General features: G+C 48.9%; 1 long non-coding RNA gene across 1 annotated transcript; it reads left to right on the top strand.

Annotated features, from left to right (window-relative positions):
- Positions 1-202: 202 nt before the first annotated feature.
- On the top strand, positions 203-4,339 carry LOC110201252 (uncharacterized). The gene is made up of 3 exons (XR_013483852.1): positions 203-1,041; positions 1,548-1,644; positions 3,777-4,339. It is a non-coding gene; the product is annotated as an uncharacterized LOC110201252 (long non-coding RNA).
- Positions 4,340-12,878: the final 8,539 nt, after the last annotated feature.

The following is a 12,878-nucleotide window of genomic DNA, read 5'->3' on the forward strand; positions in this document are numbered from 1 at the left end:
ACATCACCAATTGCTTTGGTAAAATCGGAGTCCTGCTCTGCTTACGTTCTGCAGACCAGGCAAACTGGTTTCCCTGTCTAAAGAGGAATTAAGCGCGGCCTAGCAAGGCCAGCCCTTGATGAATCCCTCCCCTTATTAAACAGCCACAAACCACACCAGCGGGGCGACGGCAAATGTTTAACAACCAGCTGTCCGTCCCACTTTTCAGTTTAACTTGCAACCTTAGCATTGTCTCCATCACTTTCTCAAGCCTAGACCATTAGCGATACATAAACCAGGCCCTGCTCTTTTTTAGTGTTTGCTGATTTCCGAGGTAGGCGTGCTCACGCTGAAAATTCCCCAGTTGGCGCTCTTCCACTGAGCTAGTTCAACGTCTCCAGCCCCGCCCCCAAAAGTCCCCCCACGTTCGACTTCAGAGATCGGCTCGTCTGACGCCGATATTTTAGTGGAGGAAGCAGCCCCCAGAGGAGCTCAGGGACTTCGGAGCCCAGGTCCTTTGATGTCACATCCACCCATCCAAGCAGCCTTGTCATTTCTTCTAGAATCCGGGCTGCCGGGGAGTCAGGTGCTCCGGGCTGTACCCTGAAGACTCCCTATTTTTAGCCACACCTGTGATTTCCCTGGCCTCGAAGGAAGCCCTCCGGCCGTCGTTTCTGGAAAGGTTGGCCACTGATTTCCCCGCGGCCCCTCTGCTCACCAGCTCAGAGGCACCCCAGATGGACCCTCCCTTCCCAGGCCGCTACTCCTCTAGATAGGGGATGAGGTAGCAGTGCCTGGCACGTAGTAGGCGCGTAACAAACGCTGGTTCCCCTCCCTTCCCCCTTCCGCTGACTTTCCCAGTTAGAATGCAAGCTCCCTAAGGGCAACAGCTGGCTCACTTTTTTGTATCCCCAGTATTTAGTTCAGGATCTGGCAAGCAGTATAGACCTAAGAAATGCTGTTTCATTCACACACCACTGTGCCAGGCACCGTTATCTCATCTGATACGCGGAGGAGGCCTGGCCTGGCAAGGGAGTTTCCTTCTGAGGAGGCACGGAGATGGTGAGTGTGGGAGCTATAACGAAGATGACTGCTCCACCCTTTCCAGGAGCGAGGGAGGCTTCGGTTTGGTTACTCTTCCAGCCAAGAAGTGGAAAAGCAGGCCAGGTGGCGAGGGGCCGAAGTGGGTGGGAGGGAGAGCGTGGGCCGCAGCCAGCCGCAGCCATTAGGATCAGTCAGTACTGTCTCGCTCACTCACCGACTGAGCCAGCCAAGCCCCAGGACGAGTTCCAAAGGGGAACGGCCTAATCCGTTCTGGGAGAGAGGCCTGGCCGCCGGAGGTTGGGTCAGAAGGCTGCGGGGGCAGGAGGGGAGGAAAGCCGAGGCACAATAGGGGCAGTGTTCGGGGGCCAACTTAGCGGTAAGAGAATCCACCTATTCCAACAGGCTTGGAGACAGTGCACTAGTCAGCAGGGTTGGGGGGTGAATCCTGCCTCAGGCACTGACCAGTGGAGGTTCATTGAACCTTCTCCGCCGTTCTCTGCTCAGCAGTCTACAATCTCTTCCAGCTCTTGGATCTTGGCTCTAGTAAAGCTCTTAGACAGCGCCTAAGATTTAAAACAGGACACACGCCCTCTCCATTGATCCACTCAACAACCCTGGAAGGTAGGTGCTATTATCACCCCCATTTTATAGATGAAGAAACTGAGGATGAGACAGGTGAACTGTCTTGCCCTTGGTCCCACAGCTCTGTAAGTTGTCTGAGGTAAAACTTGAACTCAGGCTTCCTGACTCCCAGGCCAGCACCCTTACCCATGGTGACATCGAGCTGCCCCAGAGGTCCCTTCTAGACCTGACACTCCCTCTGCCAGCTCTGACACTCTGACAAGAATTCTCAAGATCCTTTGCTGGCCCCTGCCCAAAGAAGCCAGCAAGGGTTCCAGACAGGTGACTGATCCCATCCACACCATCAGTAGTGATGGACATGTGCCTCCCACAATTCCATTCGTATAACGGGATCAGGTACATTTTTAGCCAAAGAAAAGGGACAAATGAAGCTCTTTAGCATAGCTATTTACCCCATCCAAAGAAAACAGTATCTTCTCATTCATTCAGCTAATTAACTGGTTAAGCTCCTGCTAACTACCTTATCTAGAAGGATGAAGACCAGTGGGTGACCTCCTTCGTGTCTCCGTGGTTGGTCAGCCCTACCTGACTCATCATGACCCCATTTGGGGTTTTCTTGGATTCTGGAGGCAGACAGCATTAAGTGACTTGCCCAGGATCACACAGTTAGTAAGTGTCTGTGGCCAGATTTGGGATTTTCTTGTCAAATATACTGGACTGGTTTGCCATTTCCTTCTCCAGCTCATTTTACAGAGGAGAAAACTGAGGCAAACAGGGTCCAGTGACTTACCCAGGGTCACACAGCTAGTGTCTAAGGCAGAATTTGAACACAGGTCTTTTTCTTTTTTAATAAACAATTTATTTATGAATTTTTAGTTTTCGACATTGACTTCCATAAGATTTTGAGTTTCAAATTTTCTCCCCCTCCCCAAGACAATGTGCAATCTGATATAGGCGCTACTGATACATTTATATTAAGCATATAAAGAAGAATTAGAACTAATGAGAGGAACCATGAGGAAGAAGAAACAAAACAAGAAAAAAAAAAGAGCAAATAGTATGCTTCTATCTGCATTCAAACTACATAGTTCTTTCTTTAGATGTGGATCACATTTTCCATCACTAGGCTTTTGGAGATGTCTTAGATTCTTACATTGCTGAGAAGGGCTAAGTCTATCAAAGTTAGTTAGTTATCTCACAACGTGGCTGTTACTGTGTACGGCGTTCTCTTGGTTCTGCTCACTTCACTCAGCATCAGACCATGCAAGTCTTTCCAGGTTTTTCTGAAGTCAGCCTCTTCATCATTTCTTCTAGCACAATAGTATTCCATTACATTCATATACCACAACTTGTTTAGCCATTCCCCAATGGATGGACATCCTCTCAATTTCCAATTCTTTGCACCACAAAAAGAGCTGCTATGAATATTTTTGTCCATGTGGGTCCTTTTCCCTTTTTTATGATCTCTTTCAGATACAGACCTAGAAGTGCTATTGCTGGGTCAAAGGGTATATGCACAATTTTATAGCCCTTTGGGCATAGTTCCAAATTGCTCTCCAAAATGGTTGGATCATTTCACAACTCCACCAACAATGCATTAGCGTTCCAATTTTCCCACATCTCCTTCAACATTTATCATTTTCCTGTTTTGTCACGTTGGCCAATCTGACAGGTAGGTTGTGGTACCTCAGAGTTGTTTTGATTTGCATTTCTCTAATCAATAACGATTTAGAGCATTTTTTCATATGACTATAGATGGCTTTAATTTCTTCTTCTGAGAACTGCCTGTTCATATCCTTTGACCATTTCTCAATTGGGGAATGGCTTGTATTCTTACAAATTTGACTCAGGTCTCTATGTATTTTAGAAATGAGGGGCTTATCAGAGACACTGGCAGTAAAAATTATTTCCCAGCTTTCTGCTTCCCTTGTACTCTTGATTGCATTGGCTTTGTCTGTGAACACAGGTCTTTCTAAGGCTGCCTCCATCCCCTTGTGAAGGAAAAAATGACCCCTTTCCTTTTCAAGCCTTGGAAGTCTCTGATTTCCCTTTACAATCCAAAACTCTGTCATGGCTAGGTCTAAAACTCTTGCTCTTTCCCAGAAGCCTTTAGGTTTTGACTTGTCTTGAACTCTTGCTGCAAGAAACTCTGTATTTGTTTTGTTTTTCAGGTGGACACCCTCTCCCACCCAGTTCTGCCCCACCATCCTCTCTTCTGTCTTTTAGGGACCCTCCCCAGCCTGGCGGCATCCTAAGTTCTAAGGTCCCTCCCAACTCTGCCGTTCTCTGTTCTATGTTCCAAGGTCCTTCCAAGTGAGTGCAGTCTATGTTCTAAGGTCTCTGTCAGCCCTGATACTCTGTGCTCTAGGGTCTCTTCCAGGCCTGGTCCTTTCTAGCTCTTCTGCTCCATCCTGGGCCCCTTCCCCCTCCCATGCTCCATTCTGGGCCCCTTCCCCCCTCTCCCACTCTGAGATCCTCAGAAGAAGCCCTGACTGAAGGCAGGCAGGCAGCTCTGGCCTCCCCGATGCACCCTTTCCCAGAGATGGGGCGACCCAAAGCCCCATAAAGGAACTCCTTCCTTCTCCCGGCCCTCCTCACCCCACCCGTGATTCCCCAGGTCACTCTGATCCATCAGCTCACACCCCAGTTATCAGTCAATACTTGGCTTAGCTGTAGCTGGCAGGTGAGGGGCAGGGGCACCTGGGGGCATTATGGGGAGGGAGGCCTCTTTCAGGGGAGACTGCACTGCTGATAAGGAAGTGGGCAGGGCCCAAGGTTGACTCTGTGTGTAACTAGTCCTACTGGCATGGCCGGACTCCACAGTCAGATGAAGAGAATTTCTCCCCCGTCCCCTCTGTCCCCTTCCCCAAAGTGCAGATGTGTTAGGCCTCGGCCAGACGATCCCAGGGAGCCTCCCAACACTGGCCCCGTGTCCCAGGGAAGAGCAGCTACAGAACAGCACACACTACCATCTCTGTCCAAGCTTCCCAGGGACCCCCAGGCCATCTGGTCCCACACCTCATTGTATGGAAAAGGAAACAGGCCTCTGGCGAGCAGCGGAGGGGCTCGGATTTGAACTTCTGCCTTCTGACTCCTGATTTAGTGCCCTTTCCTCTCTAATCCATCCCTGAGCATTTCTGAGGCGCCTGCTATGTCCCAGGAACCGTGCTAGTTGCTGGGGGTACAAAGAGAAAAGTGACAGAAACCCTGGCCCCGAGGAGTGTCATTACCCCTTGTGCATCTGGAGAAGTCCCAGCCCGGGCCCCCGGTCTGGGATGCCTCACCCCAGGCATCCCTGTGCCCAGCTGCTGCTTACTAACTCACTGGCTGCGAGGACAGCGACTCTGGGAGTGACCTTGGACAAGGCTCTTCAGGTCTTCAGGTCTTGGTTCTCTCACCTGTAAAATCGGATCGTAGCCTCTTAGATCAAAATAGGGTCCAGATCTAGAGCTGGTGTGGGGGGGCGCAGGCCAAGCTGAGGGCACTGAGGCCCAGAGAGAAGAGATTTGTTCCAGGGCATAGATGTGGTAAGGGGCAGAGCCAGGAGACCCAGCAGGCTGGAGGGGGCCCTGCCTTCCATGGAGAGAGGATCTCTGCAGCGGGATGCGTGGTGGGAACCCACGTGGAAGAAGGATGTTCAGAGGATGGTGGTGAGGATGGGATCAGTAGAAGGCTTGGGGGGTTCTCCAGGAGAAGAGGAGGCTGGGGGATGTTCTGAGGAGCACAGACCTCCAGGTGACTGCTGAGAGCCCCGCCCCACTCACCTGGACACCAAGCAGCAGAGTTGGCAGCCAAACCCTGGCTCTCTGCTTCCAAAGCCATCGCCGGGAGATCGGCGTCCTCATCCTCACTCTCACAGCCGCAGCCAGAGATAAGTCCCGCCAGCCTGGACAAGGCCATCCTCAAGACAAATGGGCCGAAGCTTTGCTCGGCTCCTGGGCAGGCTGCAGATGGATTCATGCAGTAACTCCCCTGGTCACAAAATGAGCCAATGGGCCTCGGTACTTAATGGGCCTCTGAAGGGATTGATCCCCTGCTCCAGGCATAGAGACTATAACAGCGTGCATTTATAGGAGTTTTTCTCCCCATTTTCTGATGGGGAAACTGAGGCAGACTGGGGCTAAGTGATTTACCCAGGATCACACCGTTCTAGGAAGGGTCTGAGGCTAGATTTGAACTCGAGTCTTCAAGACTCCAGGTCTGGTACTCTATCTAATTGTACCAGACGGGGAGAACAAGCTCTCCTCATACTGGTAAAAGTTATGCCGACAGTGAGAATGAAGCATTTGCTCAAGTGTGGCTGGTTTGGATCTCCTGGAGATTAAAATATGGCCTGCTCCTCTTGCAGACAGCAGCAAATACCATATCGGCAGGGGCATCTTGGCGACCGAGGCACCGGGTTCTGTCCGCCACTGCTTCCGTCCGGATGCCCTTCTCTCCAGGCCAGTGAGATGCTTTACTCTCCCCCCTCTGTCTGCCCACCCCTGAGTCTCTTTTGTTGGACGTCCATCCGCATCATGCTCCCAAACTTGGGTGTCCCCAGGCTCTGTTCTGCACTCTGCTCTTTCCCCTATGCATTCTCCAAACGTCCTCCTTAGCAGCAGTGAGTTTCATGCCCTTCTCTATGCAGATGATGCCCAGATCTCTCTATCCAGTCCTAGTCTGGTGGAGGCCTGTAAGATGAGATGTGCAGGCATCTCAAACTTGACATGCCCAAAGTTTTCCTCTCCTCCCACCAAACGCTCTCATCTTCCAGGCTTCCCTACGTCTGTGAAGGGCCCCACGGCCCTCCCAGTAACCCAGGCTGACAACCGAGCTGCTCTTCAGCAGTCCTCACTTGCCCTCACCCCACACATCCAATGAGCGGCCCAATCTCGCCGTTTCTGTCTCCACACGTCTCACATCTAGACCCTTCTCCCCAAGCCTACAGCCATCTCCTCGATTTTCTATTTTTCTACTGGGGTGGGGGTGGTGGAAGAAAGAGGGGAGCTGGGGAAAGGGATGCCAAAAAAGAAAAAGGCAAGAGGGGCATTGAAGCAGTTTTTCAAAGAAGAAAGATCAGAGGGAAGTGCAGGGAAGCAGGACAGTTTGGGTAGTGACAGGCTGAATTTCTTACATATTTAAACAGAAAAATTAGCTATCTATGACAGAAGCGTACATTTTCACGAACAATCTATCCTCTTTTGCTATTCTACTGTGTATATGGAAATGATCATTTTATTTCATCTTTATTAAGGTCAGAAAAAATTATATTTAAAAAAGGAAAAGAAAAACACCCAGAGCCTGAGAAGTAACAAAAAAGGAGGTAATTAATAAACACTTGCTAACTGATTGATTGCCTTGTGTTATCTGACTGCTGGTCCATAGGCCTGGGCTGGTCTTTGCTTCAGGCCAGTTTCACCTTGGGGCCACGGGATCCAAGCAAGAGATCCTGGTTCACTGGTGCTAGGCTGGCTCGCCTGCTTCCATGTCCTCTGAGGTAGCCAGCTCCCTTTGGGGCTCCTGGATGCCACCCTCCCTCGATGGGCATCATTGGCAAGTATTCTGGGCAAGCCCTAGTAAAAGCACGTTTACAGAGGCATCCCACCTGGGCATAGGCACACACACACGCACACACACACACACACACACACACACACACACACTGAAGTGGCTGTCGATGCTTTTTCCACCTGCAAACATGTTTTGTAGTTAGGGAGCCAGAAGCAGCACACAAGGGTCGTAGACCCAGTTAAAATACCACCTAAGCCACACAGTGAAAGCCCTTTGCCCCCCTCCATTTCAGTAAAACTCATGTCCAGCAGCAATAATGTGCATTTCTACAGTCCTGTTAGATATATGAAGCCCTTTACCCTCAGTAACCTATGGAGTTAGGTAGTGAGATAGGGAGTCTAAGCTTATCATTCTCTCCCTTCTATAGATGATGAAGCTGAGGCACAGATGACTTCAGTAGCTCCCCCAAATGCATCCATGTGATAGACCTGGGATTAGAACCCAGATCCTTTTATTCCAAATCCAGTCCTCTTTGCTGCCTGTACATTGCAAATGTCTGAGCTGGGCCTCAGAGCCAAGTCTCCTGAAGATGACAGGTCCAGGTGACCCTCCTTGGCAACAGCAATGGAGCGCACCATGACCAGCACCATGGAACAGGTGCTGAGAAGTCCAGATTTGCTGAGCCCACTCTAGCCGCTCTACTGCCCATGGAGTCCTCCTTCCGTGGAGGACATTCTCATGCCAGTGTGGACAGACCCCAAGGAGGGGGAGCCTGGCTTGGAATCTGCAACCTGGGTGACAACCTGAGTAGGGATCATGATTTCATTCTGGTAAAGCTCCCAAGAGCCAAACTCGATGGATTTAGGAATCCTGGACTGTTCAGGTAATTCTATTTTCAATCACAAATCCAGGGATTATGTACCTGCCTAATAACTCCAATGAAAATGTTCTTACCATGCTACCTGGAGAAGACAAGATTAATACAAGAGGCGGAATACTGGTCAGCATGGAACTCCTTCCTACTATATATCTGCTTTACGTGCCCCTGAGAGCTCTCTTTGTTGTTCTGAAAACAGGACGGTGTATCACCAGGTAAACACCTGGGCTTACTCTCCATGACTGTGCCTAGGGGAGAATTCTTAACAAAACAGTGGGTAAACATGAACACAAAAAACCAAAACTAATTGTTTTGATGACATAAAATTCAAAGGCTTATATATAAACAAAAGCAATGTAGCTAGAATAAGAAGAGAAACCTTTGCATCAAATATCACCGTTAAAAATATCAAAAACACAGAAAACTCTTCACAACCTTAACGTTCTATATAAATATTAACTATTATGATCATAAGTCTGATAGCTAAGACATACAGGGAACTGACCCAAATAAAGAAGATCCAGAGCCATTCCCCAAAAGATAAGAAACAAAAAGATATCACTTTCAGAAGAGTTTTAATTGTCAATGACAGTATGAAAACATCCTACCAATCATAAATAATACGAGAGATGCAAAATGACTGAAGTTTCAACACGCACCTTGCCAATTGGCAAAGATGAAAATAGGAATACCGAATGTTGCATGGGCTGTAGGAAGACAGCGGCACTAGTGAAGGCTATAACGCAGAATGTTATACACCCTCTCATATGAGGTGTAATGCCAAGCTTCACTGAGTCAGAGCTGGAAGGACCTCAGAAGTCCTGTACTCCAAGCTCCTCATTATGCAGATGGAAAACTGAGGCCCAGAGGGGTTAAGTGACTTGCCCAAGGTCACACAGGCAATGAAGGGAAGATCTTGGATTGGAAGCTAAGTCCTCTGACTCTAAATTGAGTGCCCGTTCTACCACACTATCCTGATATATTGTCAACTCGGCGTTCCATAGACTTCCAATGAGTTCGGGACACACTGAATAGTCTGTGCTTACCATGAAGATTAGCTCCAGTTTTATTGAAGTGTGATGTCTATTCATTTAGACATTGTTTATTGGTAAGCTGAGGTTTTTTTCTTTGTAACAAACAAGTGTGCAAAGGGGTGGTAGTGGAAAACAATGGCATATGTCCAGAAGTGGAGCAAAAGCACAAAAGACGTTCATAAAACTTGTCTTAAAACAAACAAGCCAACGACAAAAAAAAAAAAACCCTGGTGTTATAGAGCTGTGGCCTTTTGTGCCTGTCTGGGAAAGGGCTGGAGGCAGGAGGTAAAGTTGAGAGGAAAAAGTGATTCACTCCCTCCTCTGGCCCCCACCTTTGGAATGTGGGAGTTGTCAGCCCGATCCAGCCACACTTTGTTTTTTTTTTTCCAGCCACACTTTCTTGTGCCAGCAATGGAGACTGAGGAGCGGCTGAAAAGGTAGAAGGAAGCAGGAGAGAGCAGGATCACAAAAATTCGGAGGGAAGAGTATCCTGGAAGAACAGCTAAAGAAGGTTGAGGACCAAGAAAAGACCGTCAGATGTGGCATTTAAGAGATCTGGTAACTATGAGAAGAGAGACTGGGAGAAAAAAGAAGAGCGTGGGAGATGCTGTCAAGGGGTTTTTAGAAGAAAGGCCATTCATGTGGAATGACTTCAATTTTCTCAGTAAAGTAGGAGGCAAGAAAGACCCTAAACTCCTTAGCCTATTTCTCAGTCTTCCAAAGAGCTGAAGCCTCCCCACCCTTCCCTTGTACTTCTCTGGCCTTAGTTTCCATCCTCCACAGTTTTGACTCCATAGCCAAGCCATGCTCCAAAGGCACCATCATTTACCCTTGAAGCTCCTGCCCCCCCCATACTCTTCTGTCATTCATGCCAGGCTGATCCTCAGCTATAGCCCTTTGCTCTCACTTAAGTGCTGCTGGACACAGCTGGAAGAAGCCAGGAAACTGCAGCCCATGTGTAGTGGGGAGGTGTGGCACAATGCACAGGGCACTGGGTGTAGAGAAGGGAAAGCCCAGGTTCAATTCATACCTCAGACATTAACCAGCTGTGTGACCCTGGAGAAGATCATTGGGCCCTCTGGGCCTCAGGCTTGTTTTTTAAGCAGCAAAGGGAGGGGATTGGACTCCATGGAATCTAAGGCCCTTTTGAATTCTAAATCTGGGCTCCTAGGATGCTGCGACTGTGCTGCTGCCCAGAAATCTGCTTCTTCATCCCCAGATAGCTCTCGATCCCACTCTCTACAAGTCTCCCACCCCCTCTCCCCCAGCGGTTAACCTCACCTTCCACTTTCCTGAGAGAGTTGAGGCTATCCATTGTGAGCACTCTGATCTGCCCTCCTTCCCAGGTCCAAACATCCCTCCACCTTTCCCTTTCCTCTGCCCCCCTCCTCCAGGCTCAGGTGACCTTTTCATCTTTCAAGGCTCTGCCTGCGCCCTCCACCCCACCCCCTCACGTCTCCTTCAGGAGCTTGGCCCACTGATCAGTTCCTCTCTCTCTCCTTCTCTCTCCAACTTCTTCTGCATTCTTGCAAGAGAGCAGGGACCCATTAGGAAAAGAACCAGAAGAGCAGTCTTAGAATGTACGCTGATATCACTGCCAGCCAGATGGGCCCACAGAGAGAAGAATGGCTGCAAGCCAGGGGAGAATCTGGCACTGTTGGACTGAAACTGCAGTCCAATAAACTGGCAATGGGAACCAGATGAGGGTCTGGGTTTGGGGGCTGCCCAAGCACTGGCAAGATGCACCCTTTCGCATTAGGCTTTCTCAGGCTTCTTGTGCCCATCACGCATCAGCCGCAGTGAGGCCTGGAGATGGAGTGTGGCCTGCTGGGAGGACTGTTCTCATCCTTTTAGTGAAGGGTTGCTCGGATGAGTTGACTTTGCATCATATGCCTCTGTGTCCTATGCTAGAGCTCAGCCACCATGGAATGGATAAGGTATTCCCACTGGGGTTAGGTGCTAGGGAGTCTGTAACTCCCGATGGTGTGAAGGGAGACACTGTGGCCAGGCCAAGGCCAGGCCCGGCAAACATCTCTGGAGTTTGAGCATTGGGAGGGGCCAGCTCCAACCCACACACAGTACTGGCTTGAGAAATGTGGGCAGGGAGGGAAGGCCCCAGACTTAAACAGTCAGACGAGCTGCGTCTCCTTGAAAGCTGGCAACGCTGAGATAGCATCAAGGGAGAACTCAATCAATTAATCATTGAGCATTTATTAAGTACCTGCTGTGTTCCAGACACCATGCTAAGTGCTAGGGATTCAAAAAGAAGCAAAAGACAGTTCCTGACCTCAAGGAGCTTGCAATCTAATGGGGGAGAGAATATCAAGCCAATAGATACAATGCAAGTTATGCTGTCTACAGGATAAATAGGAAATAATTAGCAGAGGGAAGACACTGGAATTATGATGGCTTGGGGGAGGCTTCCAGTAAAAGATGGGATTTTAGTTGGGGCTTAAAGGAAGCCAGAGAAGTCAGTAGACAGAGTTGAGGAGAACAAGCACCCTGGGGGACAGCCAGAGAGAATGGCCAGAGCCGAGAGATGAGGGGTCTTGTCTGTGGAACACCCAGGAGGCCGGTGTCCCTGGACAGAAGGGTGCAGGCTGGGGAGTAAGGTGTGAGAAGACTGGAAAGGCAGGAGGAGGCTAGGCTGTGGAGGGCTTTGAGTGACAATGAGGCACTTGGTATTTGATATTGGAGGCACCAGGAGCTGTTGGTGTTTTTTGAGTCATAGAAAGAACTTAATGAATATTTGTGGGAGAGAACACAAATCTAATTATGTTGGGTTGTCATATCTACAAATGCAACATATGCACTCAGGCACAAGTGTATGTGAAAGAATTCTGCCTGTGCCGACTGTACAGGTGTCCAGCTGGGGGGGATTGGGTAGAGCAACAGTCCGGAGTCAGGGAGACTCATCTTCCTAAGTTCAAACCTGGCCTCGGGCACTTCGGGCAAGTCACGTCACCCTGTGTGCCTCAATTTCCTCATCTGTCCAATGAGCTGGAGAAGGAAATGGCAAACCGCTCCAGTATCTCTGCCAAGAAAACCCCAATGGGGTCACGAAGGGTCAGACCCGACAGAACAACTGACTGACCCCAAACGTGCAACTTAAGGCAGTGGTGTCAAGTTCAAACAGAAATGGGGGCTGCTAAACCATGCATAAGGATTCCTGAAGGGCCAGATATTCACTTAGAAAAACACATATTAACATTATCTATGCTTTATTGCATTTTGTTTTTTCTTATCTTTTTTTTAATATAGATTTATTTATTTTTAGTTTTCAACATTCACTTCCACACATTTTTGAGTTCCAAACTTTCACCCATCTCACCCTCCCCCACCCCAAGATGGCATGCATTCTGAATACCCTTCCCCTAGTCTGCCTTCTATCTCTCCCCCCTCCCTTCTCTTGTCTCCTTCCCCTTCTATTTTCCTGTAGAGCAGGATAGACTTCTGTACCCCATTTCCTGTATTTCTTATTTCCCAGTAGCATGTGAAAACGTTTTTTTAAACATATGTTTTTAAAACTTTAGGTTTCAAATTTTCTCTTCCTCCTCCCCCACACCCTCATTGAAAAGGCAAGCAACTCAATATAGGTTGTACATGTGCAGTTATGCAAAACCCTTCCATAGTAGACATGTTGTGAAAAACTAACTCTATTTCCCTTAATCCTATCCTGCCCTCCCATTTATTCTATTCTTTCTTTTCACCCCGTCCCTCCTCAGAAGTATTTACTTCTGATTACCCCTTTCCCAATCTGCCCTCTCTATCATCCCCGCTCTCTTGTCCCCTTCTCCCCCTATTTTCCTGTAGGGTAAGACAGATTTCCATACCCAATTGAATGTGTATGTTATTCCCTCCTTAAGCCA

This window comes from Phascolarctos cinereus, unplaced genomic scaffold, assembly GCF_003287225.1.
Source record: "Phascolarctos cinereus isolate Bilbo 61053 unplaced genomic scaffold, phaCin_HiC Scaffold_9;HRSCAF=440, whole genome shotgun sequence".
NCBI lineage: Eukaryota > Metazoa > Chordata > Mammalia > Diprotodontia > Phascolarctidae > Phascolarctos > Phascolarctos cinereus.